We start from the raw sequence: 26,902 nt of genomic DNA, 5'->3' as shown, positions 1-26,902 counted from the left end.
TGGGAATTCATGGGAGGTTTTTTCACATGCATTGAAAGACGAATATTTCTTGAAAGATGTTGATCACATTATTAAGAAGTTATTTATGGAATGGATTGAACGGCCTAATAAGAATTTACAAGCAACAAAGCTACTAAGGAAATTTGAGAGGCAGTACTCTCAATTATCGAAGGTAGAAAAATTGACATTGGAGCCGAACAAAGTTGATCTATTTCTTCAAGCTGCTGATGGAAAATTGTAAGGGAAATTGGAACTCCTTCTTGAAGACAAAGAAGAAGATGAAGGATTGACAACAAAGTGGAAGAACGTTGAAGATGCGGTGGGATTGCTTACAAAAAGAGAAAGGAGGAAGGATAGGTGCAATACTCTGAAAACAGTACAAGTACCCAAAGCTCTAGTACATACAATACCACCAACAATGCCTACAGTTCAACCTTCGACATCCTTATCAAAGAAAGCAGATACGGGGATGGAAGAAATTATATGAGAAATGCGAGATCTTCAAATCAAATTGGCAAGACTTGAAGAGAATACTTCTACAAACAATTTGAAGAATGTTTCAAAATAAGGATATGTACAAAGATGCATTTGGTGTGATGACGATGTCGTAATGTGTGAAATCTTGCTTGAGAATGCTCCAGGCACCTGGCTGTAGAAGGAAGAATAGAAATTGCGATAACAAAATCCTAAATAGAATACTAACAATGCTCTAATTAGACTATAATAATGGTAAACAAACGTAATCCAATTCAAAAAAACTCAAAGAAATTTCAAACAAACAATAAAGCTCTTAAAGAAATATTAGAATGATCACAAATTTTACTCAAATATATGTCAATTCAACCTTAATTTAATTCTAGTTAAAACCCTATTGAATTTCACTCAACTTTAGACCAAACCTAATTAAATCTTAAATCCTAATAATTCCTAAATCCTAAGTCAAATCCTAAATAAATCTTAAATTAAACCCTATTCCAAACCCTAAACCCTAAACCAAACCCTAAATCAAACCCTAATCTAATTCTAAACCCTAAACCAAATCTTAAATCAAATCTTAACCAAATCCTAATCCAAATCCTAAATCAAATCCTAACCAAATCCTAAACCCTAATCCAAACCCTAATCCAAACCCTAGCCAAATCCTAATCCAAATCTTAGTAATGCCTATGACAGATTTAAACCTCAATATCTAATGAATAAACCGTTGATCTCAATTGAAAATTTGCATACTTCTTAAAAATGAAGTTCAAAACAAGCAAAAAATATTTGAAAAGGATCGGGGATACCAAATTGACGAAAACTTCAAAAATAAGTTCGGGTGTTAGCCGGCCTCCTTCTCCAATCTTGTTGCCAACCTTCCCTGGTTCATAACCGGCCCTCTCCGTGTATCAATATCTAGTTTTTCTAAGTAACTTTTTTCTATAATTTACTCTTAACTTTCTTCTAAAGATTCTTATATCATTTATTTTCCCAATATACTTTGATTTGCCTTACTTATGGTACTACAAATTAAGTAGAAGTCACCTTTCTAAAAGGCAGCATTGGTACCTTTTAATTTTTCTACCCCTTTGGCTATTAATTATATTTCTAAGATAATTTGTTTTAATAATTTAAACTAAGATCTCTTAAATTATAATAATCTCGACACTCTTTCACCTATTAATCATGTTACATCATGACAACGCTTCACACACTAGGAAAGATTGCAATGAATTTAATAATATGATACGGCAAGGAATTATTTGCTAGAAAGATGGGAAGATAGCATTAAAAGATAGAGAGGATCTTCTTCAAACCAATTTTGGCAAGGGAGGAATGAGAGCATTGGTCAAGATTACTTAAAAGAGCATGAAACAGAAGCACGAGAAAGTGCAAGTTATGGTGCTAGAGTAGATGATGACCTTAGTGGAAGTACGGAAACTAGTGAGTTTTGGGCTTTTGCCATTTCTACAATGCAAGAAGGGAAATTACTTTGAGAAGCATTATTGAGGACTGCAGCTACAATACGAGGTTCAATAGGTTTGGAGGATCCTGTTGAGTCTCTTTCAATTCATGCATATATTGCTAAGAGCCAACATGAAGCTTTCATGGAAGAAAAGAGACGAGGTAATTTTGATGATACGAGAGAAGGAAATTCTTCTAAGAGGCAAACTCAAGGAGACAAGGCTTGGGAGGCGGCTTCACAAGAATTACCTGTAAAGGATACCTCAGCATCATTGGAAGAAAAAACAATGGAGACAAACGATAAGAGCAAATCAATTACTTATAAGCTACTTTCTGACATTGAAGCGGCAACAAATTTGAAAAGGGTGTTGGAAGAACGTATATTAAATGCTAAAGTAGAATTCACATTGAAAGAAGTTTTGGAAATTGCAAAGAAGGAGTTTCATGATGTTATCATTGACAGCATAAAGCGAAAGAGGCAATTAATGGGCGAAACTGGAATGAGTCATGCTATTGATGCAAGAATATATAGAGATGAAGAAGAGGTTGATATTGGTTACAAGCAACCAACAAATGAGAAAAATGGGTATAATCAACGAGTACGTTTTGAAGATTATAGTGATAAGGAAATGGAAACTTTGAGTCATTATACTCAAAAGCATTGGGCAAGGGCAACTACTGAGGTATTGGTGAAAGTAGGAGATATAGAAGAACCAATTGTTGCTTTAGTCGACCATGGTTCTGAAATAAATCTTATGTTTAAAGATCTTTATAAGAAGCAAAAATGGCCAATTGATATGGAACATGGATGGGTAATACGAGTAGCTAATAACACACAAGGCAAATTATATGAAACTTGTCCAGATGTCAAAATTTGGATTGGGGATGTTGTGACAGTGTCGTGTTGTAACACGAGTATACCGTGAAAATATAAAGAAATAGGACTTTTATTAATGTTCAGTTACCTCGAATATTGGGAGCAACGACCAATTCCAGTGCAAATACTAAGAGGCCAGGGTCAGGCACCCCGTTACAGTCAGCCGGGGCATACTGAAATGCTCCATTCGATTCCAATAACGGGAGTCAGCAGAAAGGAAAAGGACCAATTCAATGACGGGTGAGCCTGGTTTGAAGAGCCAATTCGATCCAATTTCAAGACATCCAATCTAGGTCCTATTACGGGCCTATTACTCAATATGAGACCTGACTTGGTCGGGCAACCCAATGCGGTCCAATTGCAGGAACATCCCGGTCTTACTACGGACCTCTTAGCCAATATGAGACCTGAATTGGTTGGGCGACTCAATGTGGTCCCGATTACGGAGGTTTCGATTCCGTTTCAAGCTGTTCCATCTTTTGTGCCATTCCAGGAACGTCCTTTCGATAAAAAGATCTCTTAAAGGTATAAACGAAGGAGAAAGCTCTGACGGCGGAGCCAATTTCGAATCCAAGACGGAAGATTGAAGAAATTTAGAGGCTAAGATTTGAGAGAGGGGAGAATTAGGGTTAAAGGGGAGGATAGGTTAAGAAATGAAGGAGGAGAGAATAAGTTTTTTAGAAGGGTCGGAGAGCTAGCTTCATGCTTTGGGGCGGAAAAAAAAGACAGAGAATTGGGTTTTTTTTCTTCATAGGGTTTTGGAAAGATTGAGGCAATCGTTGCTGAAGTCAGTATTGTACTAGTGAATCGGGATTTTTAATGAAGTGGGTGTGATTACTCTTGACTGTTTTGTAAAATCAAAGTTACGTCTGTGATTGAAGAATTAAAAGGGTGTCTATAGGATTGAGCATGCGGAGTGAATGAAAATTTTTGGATTAATCTAATAAGACAGTCAGTGGATACAAGGTCGTGAGTATAAAGCGGTATAGGAGATTAGCAGATTAGATTGTTCGGGGTTCTCTGTAATGTCTAGAGACCTACCGGCTGGGGCAAAAAGGACTTCGGCGAGCAGTCGAAGGACATCCATATAGATTTACGGTATATTCTTGGAGTTGTTTACATTCTAACAGTCAAAAATCGATAGACTGCTTGAATATTAGCGAATCTCCATACAACCTTCTATAGCCAGACGTCCAGCGTGTTCTCGAGCAGGAAAGCACGTAATACGATAACAGAGCAACATTTCTTTGTTCAAGATACAACATCTTATCCGTTGATTTTAGGACAACCTTATATTATGGCAACATGGATGGAAATAAAAGTACTTGACGATGGTTTTGCTTATGCAAGGGTACGTAGCGAAGATAGGAGGAAAGCTGTACAATTTCTAACAGTACCTCCTAACCATGAACGGAATCGAGATAGGTTGAGGGAAAAACCATTGCCAAAGATTGTTGAAGGATTTAAGGATTTTGGGGAGGTACTACTATAAAGCAAGATTATGGAAGTACAAAAGAGGAGGTACTCTCGTGAGATGAAGGTGCCTTTGATGCGAGTTTTATTGGTATTTTGGAAAATGGAAATATTATGTATAAAAAAGTTGATGATTTTAAAAGAAAAGAAAGAAAAAGATTATATAATATTGAAGGAGAATTATGCAAGTTAGGCACATTACAAGATGATGAGAGGATTTTAGGTGTTTATGAAGAAAATGGACTGGAAGATTCATTGGAATTGATTACATCTATTGGGTTAGGAGATAATGATAAGATTGTTGAGATTCATTCAAGAGAGGTTTATACCATACTTGAATCTTTTCAAGCACCAGAAGTCACTGTAGAGACAAGATATAAAACGACAGATAAGAAGGTAAAGCCTGTTGCCGGACCATTACCAGAAGATTCTAAGGAACAAATGGGAGAAGCATCAAAAGAAGCAAATTTAAGAGATCCAATGAGTATTGGACATCAATTTACTAAAGAGACTTTTGAAGAATTGAAGATTGGTTCTGATGGTTCTTTATTGTCGGAGGAAATTACTTGCTTCAAAAAGATGTTGGCTAAACAAGGTAGATCGTTTGCCTTTAAATCTTATAAAATTGTGTGTGTGGATCCAAATATTATAACACCTATGGTTATTTTCACTGTACCACATGTACCTTGGAATCTAAGACCGATTCTAGTACCGAGGATATATTTACCTAAATTGGTGGAACTATTAAAAGAAAAGATGAAGATGAAAATATTGAAACCCTCATTTGTGTCGTATTCTAGTCGATGATTTACGGTACCTAAGAAGAATGGGTCACTACGGTTTATTCAAGATATGCAACCGATGAATACAGTAACTGTCAGGAATGCAAGAATTGGACCTATTGTGGATGAATTTGCTGAGGCGTTTGCAAGAAGGGCGATCTATTCAATGGGTGACTTGTATTCAGGTTATGATCAATTCCAACTTGCCAAAGGAAGTAGACATATGACGACGATGAAGACACCACTTGGATTGGTTAGAATGTGCACTCTTCCTCAAGGCGCGACCAACTCAATTATGCATATGATGAATGGGATGAATAAGGTATTGAGAGATTTTATTCCAGAAAAGACTATGCCTTTTCTGGATGATGTTCCTATAAAAGAGTGCACAGAAGGAGACAAGGATGAAACTTTAGATAAGAGGGGGTGTCGCAAATATGTTGTTGATCATATAGAAGATTGTAAAAAGATTTTAACTTGGCTTGGAGAAGTTCATCTTACATTATCGGGTATGAAGTCCGTATTTGGAGTACAAGAAGTTGTGATTGTTGGACATTTATGTGGATCTTATGGAAGAAAACCAGATCCGACTAAAGTTGATGCAATTGGAAGGATGAAAGAGGATTGTGATTCTTTAACAGATGTTCGCAGGTTTTTAGGTGCATGTGTATTTTATCAAATCTGGATCCCTCATTATGCTCACATAGCGGATCCATTATATGAACTGTTACGCAAGGACTACCGATTTAAATGAGAAGAAAGGCATATTCAGGCAATGCAAAGATTGAAGAAAGGGTACTTACTTGGAGTATGCTACCATGGAAAGATGGATTGATAAGAGAAGAACTTCTGGCTATTAGGATTTGACAATTGGAGCAAAGATCAGAAGATGTACAAATAGCATTGGAAAGATTAAAAAGAGCAAGGTTACAAAACAAGGCGCGATTCGATACGCAACATCGATTGAGACCTAAAGCAATTGAAGAAGGTGATTGGGTACTTATTTATGATAGTAGTCTGGACAACCAATATAGCACTTTACAGAAGTTTTCAAAACGTTGGTTTGGACCATATGTGGTAACAACTGTTCATGATAATGCGACTTACTCATTGCGGGAGTTAGATGGCACAAGATTAAAAATACCAATTGCAGGGAAGAGAGTGAAATTGTTTAAACAAAGATATACAGAAATAAATATAGAAGACCTTAATGAAGACATAGATATTCCGAAGTGGGAAGATGAAATTGATTTGGATAGCAGAGAGGGTGGAGATGGACTAGACGAAGATTTGAAGAACATATTATGAATCAAACGGTAACTAGGTTAATTAGTGTATACCGAAAGATGCACAGGTTCAGAGGGGGTGGATGTCGTGTTGTAATACATCTATATGATGAAAATATAAATGAAGAAGATTTATTAATATTTAGTCACCTTGGGTGTTAGAAGCGGTGGCCAATTCCAGTGCAAATACTGAGAGGCCAAGTTCAGTCACCCCGTTACAGTCAGCCAGGGCATACTCACCAGTAACGAAATGCTCCATTTGATTTCAATAACGGGAGTCAGCAGAAAGAGAAAGGACCAATTCAACGATGGGTGAGCCTGGTTCGAAGAGCCAATTGGATCCAATTTCAGAAGACCTCTAATCCAGGTCCTATTATGGGCCTCTTACCCAATATGAGACTTGACTTGGTCGGGCAATCCAATGCGGTCCAATTACGGGGCTCCAATTCCGTTTCAGGCTGTTTCGTTCTTTGTGCCGTTCCGCAAACGTCCTTTCAGTAAAAGGATCTCTTAAAGGCAAAAATCGAGGAGAAAGCTCCATCGACTATTCCAATTTGGGGAGTCCAAGGCAGAAGAATAAGATCTTCTCAGGGTTAAAGAGGAGGATAGGTTAAGAAATGAAAAGAGAGAAGAATTAGGGTTTTAAGGGTTGGAGAGCTAGCTTCATGGTTTTGGAACAAGATGGAGAATTAGGATTTTAAGGGTCGGAGAGCTAGCTTCATGCTTTCGGAAAAAGACAGAGAATTAGGGTTTTAAGGGTCAGAGAGCTAGCTTCATACTTTCGGAAAAAGATGGAAAATTAGGATTTTAAGGGTCGGAGAGCTAGCTTCATGCTTTTGAAAAAAGATGGAGAATTAGGGTTTTGAGGGTTGGAGAGCTAGCTTCATGCTTTCAGGAAAAGACAAAGAATTGGGGTTTTTTTTTTTCCTTCATAGGGTTTTGGAAAGATTAAGGCAATCGTTGCTGAAAGTTAGTATTATATTGGTGAACTGGATTTTTTTTCTGAAAGAGAGAAAAGGCTAGTACTCTTGATTGTTGATGAAATGGAAGATACTTCTGTGGTTGAAATTCAAAGTTTTCTAGAAGGTTGAGTATGCTAAATGCATGCGTGGTTGTGTTAATCTCACTATACGGATAGAGGATATCTGCCAACAGTTTAAAGAGGTTTTGGGAGTTGGCAAATTGGGGGTTGTTTAGGGTTTCTATGATAACTGGAGACCTACCAACAGGGATAAGAGGAATATCGGCAAGCAACTAAGGGACATCGGTGCAGATTGCAGCATAGCCTCACAATCTGTAAGCGGGATTGAACTGGAACTTCTTGAGCATTCGAAGGGCTTACAGAGACACTAGCGATAGATGTTTCACAACAAGTTGGAAGGACAGATCGAGGATCACAGCTTGCCAAAGTTCACGGTCTAGGATTAAGGTAATTAACGATAAAGATAAAATATAAAATATAAAATAAATAAAATAAAATAAAAATAAAAAAAGAGATTAAAGTTATATAGGATCTCTAGGCGTATTATATTGGAATTAAGCTTTTACATTGTAATCCGATATAGATTGTATTTGGGTAGTCAAGAACCGAATAAACTGCTTGTGTACTAGCGAAACACCATACTACCTCCTACAGCTAGATGCCTGGCACATTCTCAAGCAAGATAGCATGTAATACGACAGTGCCGCCTAGAAGTCATCGACTTACCATGCTAAGAGTCACTTTATTCCAGCCGGTAGATCTCTAGATATTATAAAAACCGTAAACAACCTTAATCTACTAACTTTCGATACCTCTTTATACTAATGGTTAAATATCCTCTATCTATTCCGTCAGATTAATACAAACTTTTGCATGCACTCGGCATATACAACCCTCTAGACACTTCTAAATTTCAACTATAGAAGTTTCTTTAATTTCACAAAACAGTCAAGAGTACCAGCTATTACTTTATTACAAAAAATCTAATTCACCAATACAAACACTGACTTTCAGCAACAATTGCAAAAGTCCTCCCAAATCCTATGAAACCCAATTCTATACCTTTCAAAGGAGCTTGAAGCTAGCTCTCCGACCCCAAAATCTCGATTTCCAAATACCCCTTTCCTTATCTTCTCTTCCCTTTTAACTACGTGTGGTCGTCTTTTCTCCTACCCTAGACTCCGAATTAAAATAGTCAACGGTGCTTTCCTGGAATTTCTGTCTCTAAGAAGATCTTTCCACGGAAATGACGTTTCTCCCGAAATGGCATAGAGAACAGAACAGCTTGAAATAGAACTGAAGCTTGTATTTTCAGGACCTCATTGGGTTGCTCAACCAAGTCAAGTTTCATACTTGGTAAGAAGCCCATACCTGGACCTAGATTGGATGTCCCCATAATTGGATCAAATTGGCCCTTCACATCAAACTCACCCGAATATTGAAATAGTCCTTTCCCTTTTTATCGACTCTTGGTAAGAACGGCTCGGACTCATTCCACCCGATTTACCAGAGAATCTTGAGGACCTTGATTTATTTCTTCAATTTTTCCTTGGCTTTGGATCTGCTGATCTTGTTTATTGAAATTAGACAGAGCATAACATTGCTGATAAGTATGCCTCCACTGCTTGCAATTCCTACACACTGGCGCATAATCATCACTAGCTTTAGGATTAGAACATTCAGTCGCATAATGACCAACCTGTATGCAACGGAAATGACAAAGTGGTCTTCTTGCACCCTCATCATGCATATTGGATGTCTCCATCGGCATATACCTACTAGGCTTCTTCCATGTAGGATTGGAAAATGATCTTGGTTGTCCCATTGGTACAGAAGGTACTCAGTTCGATGACATCGGTGGGGTGACATTAATTGACCCTGAATATTGGCACTGGAATTGACCACTATTTCTAACATTCAAGATGACTAAATATTAATAATATCTTTTTTATTTATATTTTTACCATATAGTCGTGTTACAACACGACACTGTAATAGATGGTCTCTCCCAAATATCATCTATAGCATTATACAAAATAGATAATTCTTTACTTAACTTGTTCTTATTCCTTCCTATTCTAAGATTATTTTTCACAAGAATTGAAGGTACATTATGCATGGATATATAATCATGAATTAGTGGTCCCACACGATGAGTGGTAATTTCTTGAGAAAGAATACCAAGATTAGACAATATTATAGTTTTTTTCTTATGTGGTTGCTTATCTAATCCATGGGTTTTTTTAGTTGTTGTTGTTATAACTTGAGGTATTGTAGTCAATGGCACTACAATCTAAGCAGGTGCATTCTGAGCCTCATTAATAGGAATTCTTGTTATTTTAGGTACAACATTAAAACCATCAAGTGTTTCATCTGTAATCCATTTTAGATGCAAAATCTTAGCAACTTCAGTTTCAGCCAAAGTTGTCCTAGGATTTGGATTCATTGTAAATGTTTCTGGTACTTCAAATACAAGTATTTTATTTCTTTATTGATTGGATACTCCTCTTTGAAGAGATGGAAATACATTCTCTTCAAAACAGCAATTTTGCAAACGTACACGTAATAATGTGCGATTTGATGGATCAATAATACGAATAATGCTTAATAAATCAAAACCAATATATATGCCTTCCTATCGATGAGCTCCAATGGTATGTTATTAATGTTCTAGTACTGAAATCCAAGCACAACATCTAAATACTTGTAAGTGAGATGTATTTGGAACATGGTCTGAAATGAGCTCATGTGGTGAAACAATTTCAAGAGAAGAAAGACAGAGGCATATTAATATTGTAGCATGTAAAACTGCATGATCCCACATAAATGTAGATAAATTTGTATGAAGGACGAGTGGCCAAGTAATGAGTTGTATACGCTTTATAAATGACTCTACAATTCCATTTTGAGCATGTTCATATGGAACACAATATGTCAACTCAATTCTTGTTGTAATAGAATAATCTTCAAAAGACTTTGATGCAAATTTTTTTGCATTATTTATATGCAATGTTTTTATAGGATAATGAGGAAAATGTATCCAAAAATGAATATTTATAGATATAAGATTAGAAAATACCATGTTTTGAGTTGATAATAATGAAACATGTGATTGTTTACTTGATGCATCAAGAAGGACTAAAAAATAATAAAATCGTCTCGATATTGGATTAATAGGACCATAAATATCACCATGCAATCTTTCAAGCATTGGTGGTAATTCTTATGGGAGTTTCCAAATTGAAGGCGGAATAATCATCTTATCTTATATACATGTACAAAATAATTCCACAGAGTCTACATCCACAGGCTTTAAATTATATCTAATTATATATGGAATGATCTTTCTAAATAATGTAGATCCTGGATGTTCCAATCATCCATGCTAGAGAGAAGCACGACTCTTTGTGATAGATGATGCAAAATTAAATATAATGGAAGGCCGAATCAAAATTTGGTATAAATTGTTTTCTATGCAAAATCTTTTTCAACAACTTTATAGTTCTTAGCAAGAACCAAAATCTCTTTTCTATTTAAAATGGTGGTCGAGAGGTGATAACCATTAATACGCACATCTCGATAGCTGATCAGATTTTAAGGTGTTGAAGGTGCAAACATTGCATGTTTATATTTTTTAATGCAACCTACAAGTAATTTTACCATCGTTGTGCCCTCTTGGAAACAAAATGCATTTGTTCTAGCCATGGTCATCATATTTTTACTTTATTAAGTTGAAAAATTTTCAATAAAAAATCGTCCATCTCGCAAGATAGTATGTATTATTGCAAATTCAATGAAGGCATCATTTAATTCATCATTAGAGGTTTTTGTCATTCATATAAGCCTCTAAGTCATCAGCACCAATTGAATCTATGGACGCATCCATGGTATGAATTTCAGGAGCCTCAGCTCATAGTTTCTTATTTTTTTGGAATATTTTATTAAAATATTTTGAAGTACGGTACATATGTGCTAAATGTCCAATCATTCCATATTTATGGCAAGAATACATCTTTGATTTTTATTTTCTACTATAATTAATAGTAGAACATTTATTCTTTCTATATAGGTAGAAATGAATATGACTATGACTACCATGATACTTATGAGCATGTTTCCCATGTTTATATAATTTTTTTTTAGACTTTGAAATATGAAGTGCATGAGATTCTGGAATTGTAGTTCCAATAGGACGAGCTTCCACATTGTGCAAGAATAGTTCATTTTTCTTCTCTGTAAGAAATAGATAGGATATGAGATCAGAATGACTCTGAAATTTCATGTTTCTGTATTGTTGTGCAAACACAGCACATACAAGAAGAAATGTAGAGAGATTTTTCTCAATCATTTCTTCTTCAAAGATGCTTTGTCTACATAATTGTAATTATGAGACAATACTATACATTTTACTATTGAAAGCATTTAAATTTGGAAAATTCAAGACACGTAAATGTATCCAATTATGATATGCACGTGGAAAGAAAATGGTCTTTTGATGATCAAATCTAGATTTAAGATTCTTCCAAAGTTCTAAAAAATCTTCCATTTTTAAATATTGATGTTGTAATGCAAGTATAAGATGACGACGAATGAGAAGTAGTGCTTTCCAATGGATAGCAAAAGGAATAGAAATACCTATTGTAAGAGATTCTTCAAACATAATGGCATCTGAGAGTTGTTCTATAAATAAATTTTTTCTTTTGCCATTTTTGCCTATAATAGATTATTGTTCCTATCCATAGTCAATGGTGGAAATAAAAGAGCTTGAAAAAGTTGGGATAAAATAGTAATAGTTGGAACCATAGTAGAAGCAGTTAAAGATGTTAAAGCACTCATTATAAATAAATCTGTAAAGAAAATATAAGATCAAGTAGAAAAGTTGACTAAAATATATCTTAAAATATAAAGTCAAATAGAATGATAAACTTGAACTTGAAATAAAAAATATTAATTAATTATTTTTTTATTTTTTATTTTTTAAGAAGGTTATAAATTGTGGCAGCAACAGAATGGCAGCGGTAGTTAGTAGTGGTAGTAGGGCGAGAGCGGTAGGGCAGCAGAGGCAAGGTAGCAGCAGCAGGGTGGTAGTAGTAGGGTGGCGGGAGTAGTGGTAGGGTGGCGGTAGCATCAACGGCAGTCAGCGGTGGGGTTGACAGCTATTTGGCAAGAGTCGATAGTGGCAAGGTAATATCAACGATAAGATCGGCGACATGATCAACAACAAGCAACAATGACAGTTTGGCCGTAGTTAAGTGGTAGTTTGGCAGCTATTTGACGGCTGTTTGACGACAAGCACAAGGCGCAATAAAGATGCTGGACTGAAGCAAGTATTTTAAGCAAGAAAAGATAGAGTGGAGCAAGTGCTCTAAGTAAGCAGCTAATATGTGAGGAGCTAGCAAGAAGTGCAGCAAGATCATGAGTCATACAAAGAGCATGAGTAGATTTGAAGAGTCAAGACTAAAGCAAAAAAATATTGTCATAATGTGTAGAAGAGAGTCGTGTTGATAACATGTTGAAAGTGTTTAGAAAGACATAAGAGTAGTAGTAAGTAATAAACACATACACAAGATTAATAGTAAGTAATACACACACACAAGAGAGTTTCTAAAGAAAAGAGAGAGCTTCACACACACAAGTCTATTGGTCTGATTGTGTCACGTACATAAGAGGAGAAGGAGAGAGGATAAATAATTCTTCTCCACTACATTCTAAGTACTGTAGCTATAGTATTTACTATAGACTATAGTAAATATCATGGAGAGCATTGGCTACATTTAATGCTTTCATCAAAGAGAAAGCATGAACCTTTGTTTTGACCGTTTGGATACTCAATTTATAAAGACATGAATTTATAAAAAAATTAAAATATGTTATGGAAATTTTTGAATCTCCTTCCATTACACAATTTTTGAAAATGATTTGGTTATCCTCTACCTCTAAAAACTAGTATACAAAGAACTAACATCATGTAAACCATAATGGTATAAAATTTAAAACTTTTGTAATGCAAAATTTTGGCACTAAGTACAGTCAAGTTCTGTTGATTCCCTTACTGCAAGGAAGAAAAAAAACCCTTTCTCTTCACTTCAAACCACTATAACCTTCCAATCTGTGTATTCAAATGTTATAAAAATATGTGAGCATGGTTTTGTAGCAGCGAAGGTTAAGATCTTATGGTTGGACATAAAAGAGATTTCTTTTTCTTTTCCACTGTTTGCACTAGAATAGGCAGTTTTGAAGTGTTTTTGGTAAGAAATAGTCAAGAATTTTTAGGGATTAAATCCAATGATTCTTGTGGTACAATATTTTTTAGAAGCAATGTCACATTATCTTTACTTGGGCTTATAAATGAGAAAATTCTCACCAAAGAAAGTGATGTATTTTGAATGACATTCAAATGGATCATGTACAAACTGCCCAAAAACAAGAAAACTATTATTTGATTTGTGTAATGCAACATCAATTTAAAAAGATAACCAGGCCTTAAGAATGGCAATCAAGGGATTAGCTTGCACAGTTAAGCTCCCAGGAGCTCTTGCCATGTCCAAGTCCTCAGGTAGCAAGTCTTGTGGAAGGGACCACTCAAAACAGTGCAACAAAGTTGCAGTTAAGATGTACACCATGGTGAGGCTGAGTCCAATGCCCGGACACTGCGGCCACCCAGTTCCAAACTGCAACAACTCAATGTGGTGCCCTGAGCATCCAAATGTGAATGCCTTTCAAGAAACCTTTCAGGTTTGAACACCAAGGGATCCTCCCAAATGCTTGGGTCTTGCACTATGGCCCCCACATTCACAAGCATGGATGTCCCTGCTAGTATGTCATACCCAAACACTGTGCAAGCATGTTGGTTCACATGGGGGTATAGTAGAGGGGTGGTTGGGTGTAGGCAAAACACTTCCTTGCAGATGGCTTGTAAGTACAGAAGGTTGGGAATCTCTGCCTCATGCACTCTCAGGGACTTGCCTACAACCCTGTGAAGTTCTGCTTATGCTTTGCTCATCACAGCTGGGTTGTGGATGCACTCTGTTATTGCCCACTCCACTACTTCAATGGTTGAGTTTGTGCCTGCTGTTATAATATCCTGGCTTTCCAAAGAATAGATAATGAGTTAATACATTTGGTTCATTTTTACAGAAGAAAATTTTTAGAAGGACTGGTCAAGAAAGAATGGATGTATGCCATTTCAGGACTGGTTTAGACTTTGTCCAAGAAGTCCCCCAGCCAAGAATTAAATGATACTTTTTTAGTAGAGCACTTCAAGCATGAATGAAAAATTGACATGGTTACTTACACGGTAGAGCTTTTTGTAGGGAGAGTCCACCAAAAGAGAATTTTCTCTAGCGACCTCAAAAAATCAGTCAAGAAACTTAGCTTCTATTAAACTCCAATTCTTAAGATATATTTAATACAATTTTTTACCTAATTAACCATTCAATCCTTAGCCTCAAATAACCATATCTTGGGCAAAAACTCTTAACCAAAGGGCGCACTTCTCGGCCGTAGTCTAAATCGATCGTAATAATCTATGAAATGGAAGCAATGAAAAGAAAAAAAAAAAAAAAAAAAAAAAGAAATAAAGAAAGAAAGAAGAGAGAGAGAGAAGTGATTCTTACCAAGAACACACTTTTGACATGTTGATGCGTGATCTCAACACACTTTTGACATGTTGATGCGTGATCTCAACGCCCAGCGTAGCATCTTCCACTTGGTCCAAGAGCACACAACCTGCACATGAGCATCATAAACCATCGAAATATTGAATAGGTAGCAGGGAAACAATCAAATTAGCCTACACTCCATAATCCAAACGTGGGCAGAATCGCGTTACAACTTGATAATATTAAGCGACCATAATCTTGGATATAACTCAGGATTCAGAGCCCAAGTCTGTGACACATACATGGAACATGGGCAAAGTTAAGGAAATCCGAGAAAAATCCGAAATATTGAGGTAGCAGGAAATGAAGCTTACACTCCATTATCCGAAAATGGGCTCAGTAGACGGCAGAATCACCGTCGACCTTCGGCCACTAGACGAGCAAGCTGCAGAAGAACGCGACAAGTACAAGGCGATGGCGATCATCATCATGTCGATGAAAGACAGCGTCATCCATCACATAGTAGAATGCACAGATTCAGCAAATGCATGGAAGTTTTTGCACACAATGTACAAGGGACGAATCATGGCACACACAATGCAACTGCTGAACACACTATATACCTTGTGGATGCAGGAAGGAACAATTGTCAAAGAACTCATCTGGCGCATGGGGGAGACGTCGCTCCAACTCAAGACCGCCAGAGAAAAAATCTAGGATTCAAGGCTGATCCATCTAACACTAAATGCGCTCCCACTAAGCTATGACAGCTTCATCCAAGCGATTGTCAAACAAAATCAACTCCCTATCTTTGAGAGCTTGTGCAGCAGGCTCCTGTATGAAGAGCAGCGATGAAATGACCGACCAAAAGATCAAGGCGAGGCGCTCATGCTCCAGAACCTGCAAAGAAGAACGATCCAAGCGCCAAGATTTTGCAAACCAGCAATATCGAGGTCCCTCACAGAATAGGAAGTGTAACAATTGCCATAAGTGGGGTCATTTCGCTCGGGAATGTCCCCAACCTAGAAGAATCAGACGACTGCAAGCACACAGTTGGTCCCAAGCCAACATCATAACCGAGAACCCAGAGCAACAATCAAAACAACAAAACAAAGAAAAGGAGGACGAACAAATCTTTTTCGACATAGTAATGTTTGCGCTCAACCTAGATCGCGACGACGCACACTGGTATTTGGATAGCGGTGCCACAGTACATGTCACTGGAAACCAATCCAACCTCCGCATTGTACGAACTAACACAATGCACACAATGGTGAAGGCAATAGCGGGACAAGAACACGAAGTGCGAGGAGAGGGGACAACAGTAGTGCAATGTGGAGACAAAACCCAAAAAGTGCCTGGAGTACTCCATGTGCTTGGAGTACGCAAGAACCTCTTGTCTGTTGGTACGATAACAAATAGGGTATGTATTATGATCTTAATAGCAAGCCGCTACTACATCATGACAACACGAAAGCCAACAATAGTAGTTACACAGGGAATCGGAGACTCACTCACAGATCTGTATCGACTCACAACACCAAGCAAACCAAGTATGCCACCCCAAATCGGAGCACATCTAGTAGAACAAGACTCTGCAATGTTATGGCACCAAAGACTTGGGTGCCCCGATTTCCAATTGCTCCACGACCTATCCACGAAGCACTCTATCAAGGAAATACCGCACATCCCATCCGACAGATGATTTTGCCATAAGCGCGCGAAAGAAAAGCTGCACAAATTACCCGCTACAAAGGAAAGCTCCACGCGTGCAACCACCAAAAACCAGTTACTCCGTGTTGATTTGTGTGGCCCTTTCACTCAAACCTCTCAGGGAGACCCACAGTACTTTCTTATTGTAATCGATGATTTCAGCCGAATGGTTTAGGTGTTCTTTCTCCAAGTCAAGACTTCAACTTTCAAAAACTTCAAAAGTCTCAGGGCACAGATAGAAAACGGAAGCCAAAGCAAGGTCAAAGTCCTTAGAACGGATAGGGGAGGGGAGTTTATGTCAACAAATTTTTTGGCATTCTGCTAACAAGAAGTAATACAAAGACAGCTCACCGCCCCACACATCCCTCACCAAAACGGGGTAGTGGAACGGATGAACCAAACATTCCTTGATAAAACTTACACGATGGCAATAGTCGCACATCTACTCGTTGTCCTCTAGCCGGAAGTCATTGGCACCGTAACGTATCTTGTCAACATTACTCTCACAAAGTCAAACAACGACAAAGCACCCTTTCACAAATACACAAGTAAGCCGATTAACATTATCCACCTCAAAGTTTTTGGCTGCACAGCGTATGCACACGTTTGAAAGGACGATAAAACCAAGTTGGACCCGTGCGGAGACCTATGCATCATGGCCGACTATGACCTGGCATTGAAGGCTTACCGGCTTTACCACCTCAACAAGCAAAAGATCGTCATAACCAAGGATGCATTCTTTGACGAATCTGAGATGGCAATGATCTGACATTCACAAACAACAGTACCATCGATCCAGGACATCATCTACTCCCTAAAGTTCACTAACAGCGACGACCAGACGATAGTTGCAGAACCAACCAAATTCACCTCAGCTGAAGAACAAGTTAGTCAACAACAATGCAAAAAAGATCCCCCTTTGCAAGAAAGAAGCAAAACACGCCAGCATATAATGGAACCTCCAATCGACATTGAACCAGCAACTGCCTCTTCCTCAATCAACACTACTCGAATGGACATGCGCAACCAGCAACACCCTGTAGCAATACAAAAATTGACCCGCCTTTGGAGCGCACCCATCACAACTAAAGACTATGTTTTTGTCCTTGCACCAACGCCAGAACCAAAGGATTTCGAGTTGGCAAATCAACACCCCGGTTGGCGCCAGGCGATGAAAGAAGATTATGATTCCTTAATCTTCAACGGCACATGGTCCCTGAAACCACTTCGAGTAGGTAAGCGCCCAGTCACGTCGAAATAGGTATTTCGCACCAAAATTTTTGCAGATGGACAAACGGAGAAGTTCAAAACGCAACTTCTGTAGGCTACAATAGGTGCTTTATGGCCTAAAACAATCAGGCAAATCATGCTACATTGACATCGATACAATTCTGCTCAGCATCGGCCTAGAGCAGAGCGAACACGACCACAACTTGTATACCATAGTGACAGAAACAAATTGGTACATAATCCTCACATTGTATGTCGACGACATCATGCTTATTGGAGACGCAACCAACGAACTCCAACAATTTGAAACCTCACTACAGACAAAGTATCAAGTATCTGCGCTCGGCACCTTCTTGCTCTACATTGGACTCAAATTTTAATACACAACCGAGGGCATTTTTGTTTCACAAGGACAATATGCAGGACAGCTCCTCACTAAAAACAACATAGGCGCTTATAATTCTTTGCTCACGCCATAGGGAAATGACACAAAGCTCCAATCTTGCATGAATTCACTCGAGACGGACAAACATGCATACTAGAGCCTCGTGGGCAGCCTCATCTTCTTCACCCATTCTCGGCGCAAACTCTCCTACTCTGTTTCTATGTTGATTTGTTTCATGACCTCACCTCTCGCAATTCACGTGGAAGCGGCAAAAAAGGACTTGTGCTACATCCGAGGCACAACGACCCATGGTATCCTCTTCCCGAGCATCAATAACCTCATCCTACAAGCGTTTGCAAATTCTGACTGGGTGCGTGATCCGGAAGGGCCCAAGTCTACTTCAAGGATGCTATTGACGCTTAGAGAGGCCCCTATTTCTTAAAAGAATAATCTTCGGCCAACTGTTGCAATATCGACAACCGAGGCTGAGTACCGTGCCCTCACCGACGCTGCGAAGGAAATAACGTGGACAAGAAGGTTGCTTCAAGATCTCAAAATAACACAACAAGACTCAACTACACTCTAATGCGACAACCTCAGGGCAGTCAAACTCATCAAGAATCCGGTCCTACACTCACGCACAAAACACATAGAATTGCAACATCACTTTATTAGAGTAAAAAATGCCGCAGGAACCATAGTGGTGATTTTCACGCCCATGGATCTCCAGCAGGCTGACATTTTTACTAAGCCAATAAAAAAGACAATGTTTGAGGACATGGCGGGGCGGATAGGGTTAAGAACTCTCAATTAAAAAAGAGCCATGTACCGCAAACTGAATTAGCTCTTCCTCCGAGCACAGTCCCAACTTTGATATCTCGCCATGCACATTTCCAATAGAAGAGCAAGACCACCAACTTGTCCTCCTAAAGTTTTTGGTCAGTCGCCTCCTAAGTCTGCATGTAACACGGCTTCTGTTTCTTAGCTACACAACTAAATGCCGCTTGAATCAAGATAAAGTCTATCTTTCCAGCTGATCATGAACTGCAGTAAGCCATCCTACTTTGGGAATAAGATGCTTGTACCAAGGATCCTAGGTCACCCAAAGAATGTCCTAATGGACATACTCCCTTTACCATCCACTTGATCCAACTCTAGTCCCTGCTGTCTACTCTCCTTTCATATCCTCACCTCTAAATAAAAATACAAATACTAATAAAGAATCATGGTAGAAAGCCATAGAAGAACTGAATTGATAATGTCCTTACCAAGCACAAAGTTACTCCCACTTGTTGTCGAGAGCTTGCTTCCTCCCACTTGATTTGTTTTGGCTGAGGAACCTGTGCTTGCGATCTAGTGAGAAGGAGGGCCACAACATCAAATGCACCACATAATATGCATGCAAGGAGGAGAGCCACAACATTGATCTTTAAAGAAAGAAAAGATGATTGTTCCGACTAACAAACATGCCCGATGAAGAGGAGCAAAAACATAAAACATAGATAGATCTACTCACGTTTGCAGGGATGGCAAGTGCTGTAGTCTTCTCTGTAAAAGCTATCAAGATCATATCAAACTATTAATCTATTTTGGCTGAGAAACTCGTGCTTGCAATCTACCAAGAAGGAGGGCTCATCATCAAATGCACTAAAAACAAAAGATATCAAGCAGCATACAAAAATAGTATTATGAAACAATAAATAAATCTAAAACAATAAACAAAACATATCCACATCCAACATTTGCAAAGTTTGCTATCAAATACAATACAACTCATAACAATAAGTACAACATCTACCACCTACATTGTGACCCTTGTAGGCAAAGAACTTAGGATTCCAACAACTTTGTCTCAACAATTATGTTTCAACTTTATTCTTATAGATACTCAGTCTCCAACAACTTTGTGTTCTTTGAGTGTTCCATATTGAGAATGTTTTAGAAAAAAAGAGACAAGAATAGCTAGAAAATAGTATGGAGAGTGCCAACTATATTTAATGCTCTCAATACTCTTCTTTGCTCGTCATAAGATTTATATGCATAGAATTATGATCTATATTTTTTTGTAATCTCGTAAGATCAACAACTATTGCCTCATTAAAACCTTATCTAGGAAAAACTTATTGTATTTAAGAAAAAAACTATAGATGAAGGAAAAAGAGTACAATATTATCTCAAGAGTTCATTAACTTTCTTTCTTAAGAAAAGCAAGTCGTTGCATACCAATGCCATAAGTGAGTTGGTGATAGTTGCACAAAAGGAGAACTTTGGTGAAAAAATCAGCAAGATTATTTGCACATTCAATTTTCTTGATCTTAAATACTTGATTAGTAACTAAGTCATGGGTATAACTAAAATACTTTGGATCAATATGCTTTGTCCTATCTCCTTTAATAAAACCAATTTGTATTTGTGCAATACAAGTACTATTATCTTCATACAAGATAGTTGGAGAATCATCATATGAAAGTCTACAAGTTGTCTGAATGAGTTTATTGATTGATTGCAACCAAATACATTTGCAAGATGCTTCATGTAACGCAATAATTTTTGCATGGTTAAATGAAGTTGCAATTATAGTTTGTTTCACTAATTTTTATAATATTGTAGTTCCATATCTTAAGAATACATAGCATGTTTGAGATTTAACTATTGTAATTTCAAATTTATATCCTATATCAGAATATCCAATTAATTTTGAATTTGTAGATTGTGTGTAGTATAATTCCAAATCTTTAGTATCTTTTAAATAACATAGTAAATTTTTGATGCCATTCGAATGTCGTAGTGTTGGACATGCATTGTGTCTTGCAAAAACAGTAACTTCAAATGCAATATTTGAACTAATAGATGTAGCTAAATATAAAAGTGCTCCAATCGCTATAAGGTATGGATATTGTTCTCCAAATATTTCTTCTTCTTCCTTGCACGGATGATATAGATCATAACTATCACAACCATGTCCAACCATTGATGTGGAGAATAGATAATCATCAATTATATTGAATCTCCGTAAAATTTGTCTGATATATATTAGTTGGTAGAAAAAAATGCTACCATCTATGAGATACATAATCTGAATATCAATGCAAAAAGTTATTTTTTCTAGTATTTTTATCTCAAATTCACATATAAGTAGGTTAATAACTGCAATGTATACAGATCTAATACCTATTAGGTTAAGATCATCAACATATACAGCGATGATTACAAAACCAATTTTATTTCATTTGATAAATAAATAAGGGATTAATGGATCACTTACAAATGTATTTATAATTAAATAAGCTTGAAGACGTTAACACCATATGCATCTAAATTATTTTAGACCATACATGGCCTTGTGTAATTTAATACCACAATATTATCCTAGAGTAGTTATATTTGGAGTTTCTATTTCCAAACTAAGTCGAACTTTTATATAAATATGTGCATCAAGTAAATCATACAAAATATGCACTTATTGCATTGATGAGAAGCATCTCAACGGTGGTATGAATTGTCATTCTAATAATATATTAAAACGTAATTAAATCCATGACTAAAAAATATGTGGATTCATAATCAATGCCAAATCATTGGATAAATCCTTGAGCAATAAGACAAGCTTTATAGCGGATTATTTGATCCTTAACATCTCACTTGCATACTAATACCATCTTATATCCCACATGGTAAGAAGTAAGAGTATCCACAATTGGACCAAAGACTTTCTTCTTACACAAAGAAGCATATTCTTTCTCGATGGCAATTTTTTATTTTAATCAGTTCGAGCGATACATCGCTTCATGAATGGTTTGAGGTTTAGGATCTTCTTTCTTATAAAAATAAACTTTTATCACTATGAATGCAAATGATTCATTTATTATAATAGATGGTCTACCTCAAAGGTCATTTGTAGCATATAATATAGAACAAATAATTCTATATTCAATTTGATTTTATTCCTATTAATTTTAAGATTATTTATTGCATAAGGTGAAGGTATAATGTGCATGGACATATTTTCATTAATTCATGGTCCTGCAGGTTTAGTATGAACTTCCACAGAAACAATACTAATATCACCACATATTATAGTTTTTTTCTTTTATGGTTGTTTAGCAGATCCACAAGTCCTTTTAATTCTTGATGTTTTAACCTGAGATATATTTGCAATCAGAGCGGGTTCATTTTGAGCCTCATTAATTAAAATTCTTGTAATCCAAGGTACATTTTTGAAGCCATCAAGTGTTCATTTGCAATCTGTTTTAGATACAAAATCTTGGAAACTTCATTTTTAGCCAAAGATGTTCCAAGATCAAGATTCATTATAAATATTTTTGGTGCTCCAAATACAAATATTGTATTTCTTTGTTGATTAAATACTCTTCTTCAAAGAGATGGAAATATATTCTCTTTAAAACAAAAATTTTAAAAACTTGCACCTAATAACATGCTAGTTGATAGGTCAACTATACAAATAATGCTTAATGAATCAAAACCAACATATATGCCTTATCATCAATTAGCTCCAATTGTACACCGTTGAGGTTTTGGTATGGGAATCCAAGTATGGCAAGCAAACATCCATAGGTGAGATACATTTAAGACACAACTTGAAATGAGCTCTTGTGGTGTAATAATTTCAAGAAAAGAAGAACGGAAGCATATTAATACTGCAATATACAAAACTGCATGATCCCACATAGATGTAGGTAAATTTTTATAAAGAAGGAGTCGCCAGGTAATGAGTTGTATATGCTTTATAAATGACTTTAGAAGTCCATTTTGAGCATGTTCATATAGAATCCAATATGTCAATTCAATCCTTATTGTAGTACAATAGTCTTCAAAGGACCTTCATGCAAATTCTTTTTCATTATTCATACACAATATTTTGATAGGATAATTAAGAAAATATGCTCAAAAATAAATAAGAATAAATATATAATTAATAAATACCATATTTTGAGATGAAAATAATGAAATATATGATTTTTTGTCTAATGCATCAACAATGACCAAAAAATAACGAAATGGTCCACATATTGGATTAATAGGACTACAAATATCACTATGCAACCTTTCAAGTATTGGTGGTAATTCTTATTGGAGTTTTCAAATTGAAGGCCAAGCAATCATCTTGTCTTACATACATGCATGATATAATTCCATAGAATTTGTATCTACAGGTCTTAAATTATGCTTAGTTATACATAGAATTATCTTTCGAAATAATATAAATCCTCAATATTTCAATCATCTATGCCAAAGAAAAAATGCAATCTTTTGTCATAAATAATACAAAATTAAATATAATAAGAGGCCGGATTGCAATCCAACATAAATCATTTGTCGCAGCAAAGGCTTTTTCTAAAATTTTATGATTCTATTTAAGAACCAAAACCTCCTGCCTATCTAGAATTGTAATTGAGAGGTCATAACTATTAGCAGGCACATCTCAATAGCTGATCAGATTTTGAGGTATTGAGGGTACAAACATTACATGTTTATATTTTATAATAGAGTCTGTAGGTAATTTTACCATCAACGTTTCTTCTTGGAAATAAAACACATTTGTTCTAGCCATAGTCATCAAATTTCTAGTTTGTCAGATTGAAGATTTTTCAATAAAAAACTGTCTATCTCTCAAGATAGTATGTGTTGTTGCAAAATCAATGAATACATCATTTGATTCATCATTAGAGGTTTCATCATTCTTATAAGCCTCTAAAATATCAACACCAATTGAATCTATAGACGCATCCATAGTATAAACTTCACAAGCCTTAATTTGAAGTTTCTTATTTTTTTGGAATATTTTAACAAAATATTCTAAAATACAACACGTATGTGCCAAATGTCCAATTATTTCGTATTTATAGAAAGAATATATCTCTGATTTTTATTTTCTATTATAATTAATTATAGAACATTTATTATTTTTATATGGATAAAAATAGACATAACTATGACTCACTATTAAGAACATGAATTGGAAGAAGATACATAAATCGAAGAAAACTGTGTCAAAAGAAAAGTGACAAGATAGCAATAAAGCAGTAGGTATATTAAATGGGAACTGAAATGGCTATTGCCAAAAGATAAAGAAACTATAGACTCTTAAAACTAGACTAGAAGCAAGAAAAAAATTGGCAAGAGTAAAGAAGGCTTCATTCTTGCCTCTATATATACTATCTAACTAGCAGCTACATGACAATGTTCTATAGGACCTCTAATATGTGTTGACTTTGCAAGACACATGTTTTACCTTATAAGGCAAGTTTTTTATGTATAGGCCACATAGTTAGCTTGTTTTTCAAGCTACCAATATGTGTAGCACATGGCCAACTTGTTGACTATATTTCTAACCTAAAAAATCAATTATAGATATTTATAAAGTCAAAGCAATATTTATGAAGCTTCTTTATAAGATATTATGGAATTAACCTATTTTTACTTATTATTATCTAATCATATAGATAATTATTGGTTGACATATATATGTCCGTGATACTAACCTAGTACTTAGGAGTATTTTTTCCATGTTTGTATAATTGTTTCTTAGACTTTGGAATATTAAGTGCATGAGATTTTGGAATCTTGGTTTCAATAGGATGAGCTTCTACATTACATAAGAGTAATTTGTTTTATTTTTTTACAAGAAGTAAATAGGACATGAGATCAAAATGACTCTGAAATTTCATATTTCTATATTATTGTGTAAGTACAACAAATGCCAAAAAAATATTGAGAGAGTTTTTTCAATCATTTCTTCTTTAGAGATGCTTTGTCTACATAGCCATAGTTGTGAGATAATATGATACATTTTACTATTGAAAGTATTTAAATTTGAAAAATCCAAGACACATAAATATTTCCAATCATAATGTGCATATAGAAGAAAAATGTTCTTTTGATGATTAAATCTACATTTAAGATTCTCCCAGAGCTTAGTTGGATCTTCCATTTCTAAATATTGATATTGCAATGCAAGTACAAGATATCAATAAAGGAGAAGAAGTGCTTTCCAATAGATAGCAATAGAAATTGAAGTACTTACAATAGGAGATTCTTCAAACAAAATTGCATTCAATAGTTGTTCTTCAAATAAATTTGCTTTTACTATTTTTGCCCATAATAGATAATTGTTTATATGAGCAGCCTATGGTAGAAATAGAAGAGCTTCAAAATATTAGGATATAGTGGTCATAGTTGGAAACATAGTAGAGACAGTTGAGGATGTTGAAGCACTTATTATAAATGAATTTGTGAACATAAAAACAAGTTCAAGTAGAAAAGGTTGAGTACAAATGCATCTTAATATGTAAAGCCAAATAGAATGATAAAGTTGAAATTTGAAATCAAAAATATTAATAAATAAATAAATAAATAAAATTCACAAAAATATGGATTGGCAATGGACTACGGTAGGGTGCCATAGTTCAGCAGTAGTTAGTGGCATGGTGCATCAGTCGGCAGTAGTCTACGGCAGTTTCGCAGCAGCAACAACAACAACATAGAACAGCAACAACAACAATAACATAAGAAGAAAGAAAAAAATTTAGGAAAAAACAAAGGAAAAAGTGTACATAAGTTTTTAAGAACCAAGACTAGAGTGTAAGAGCAATGGTGCTGATAATGTGTTGAGAATGTTTTAGAGAAAGAGAAACAAGAGTTGCTAGAAGTAATATGCACACATATATAAACATAGACATAGAAAAAGTGAGTTTATTGATAGAGTTATATCTTTTATATAAAGAGAAGGGGAAAAAATAAACATTTTTTTTCTACTAAATTCTAAACACTGTAGCTACAATAAATACCATAGACTATAATAAATAGTATGGAGAGCACTGGCTACATTTAATGCTCTTAACACTCTACATTCTCTTTTTGACAATTCATTAGAATGCATTTTTGTTTGTTTATCTTATATCTAAGTTGTTTTATATATACAGATTAAAATATTTTTTTAAACAAATTAATAAGTTTTTTTTTTTTTTTTTTTTTTTTTTTAAACAAGTCTCTTTGTTGATGCAAAATAAATAATTGATCAACAAATAAAATTGTAATGCATAATACAATTTTAATAATAAAATAAATTTCCACACTAAAGTATCAAATTACATATTAGCTTATTTACATGGACATTTAAAATTTGTAATATTCAATTGGATAAATAAATAACAATATCAAATAATAAATTAATATCAATCATAAATGGTGAATAAAATTAGATAAATTAAATTAAGGAAATATTAAATTAATACTCCAAAATCTTAAATTGACCTACCACATGACTTATAGTAAAATATAATTGTTACCTTCATCAAAATGATTTGAAATCATTTACAACAACAAAGAAAAATAAAATTATGATTTTAACTCATTTTTCTATTTTAAAATAAATTAAAAATTATATATATATATATATATATATATATATTGATATTATTAATGTTACTATTTCATTTATTTCAATGTAAATTTTAATATTTCAACAAACACATGATGTGCTAATCAATTACTGATGTATTTAATGTGTCTTTTATTAAAAACAAAAAAATGTCTATTACTTCTGTATCAACTTCTTTAATCGAAAAAACATGTAAATTTTATTTTGTTTTTGTTTATATAAACTGAA

General features: G+C 35.4%; 1 long non-coding RNA gene across 2 annotated transcripts; it reads right to left on the bottom strand.

Moving 5' to 3' along the window:
- Window positions 1-13,758: 13,758 nt before the first annotated feature.
- Window positions 13,759-18,821, bottom strand: LOC141044844 (uncharacterized). Of its 2 annotated transcripts, none has more exons than XR_016500288.1 (6): window positions 18,136-18,821; window positions 15,569-17,874; window positions 15,320-15,390; window positions 14,961-15,072; window positions 14,639-14,684; window positions 13,759-14,428 (listed from the first exon to the last, which is right to left on the bottom strand). It is a non-coding gene; the product is annotated as an uncharacterized LOC141044844 (long non-coding RNA). The 2 variants fall into 2 exon arrangements; XR_012216577.2 differs by having other exon boundaries at window positions 14,639-14,692; window positions 18,136-18,512.
- Window positions 18,822-26,902: the final 8,081 nt, after the last annotated feature.

This window comes from Physcomitrium patens, chromosome 23 (assembly GCF_059467195.1).
Source record: "Physcomitrium patens ecotype Gransden chromosome 23, ASM5946719v1, whole genome shotgun sequence".
In the NCBI taxonomy this organism is placed as follows: domain Eukaryota; kingdom Viridiplantae; phylum Streptophyta; class Bryopsida; order Funariales; family Funariaceae; genus Physcomitrium; species Physcomitrium patens.
This window is presented reverse-complemented; position numbering and strand designations above follow the sequence as displayed.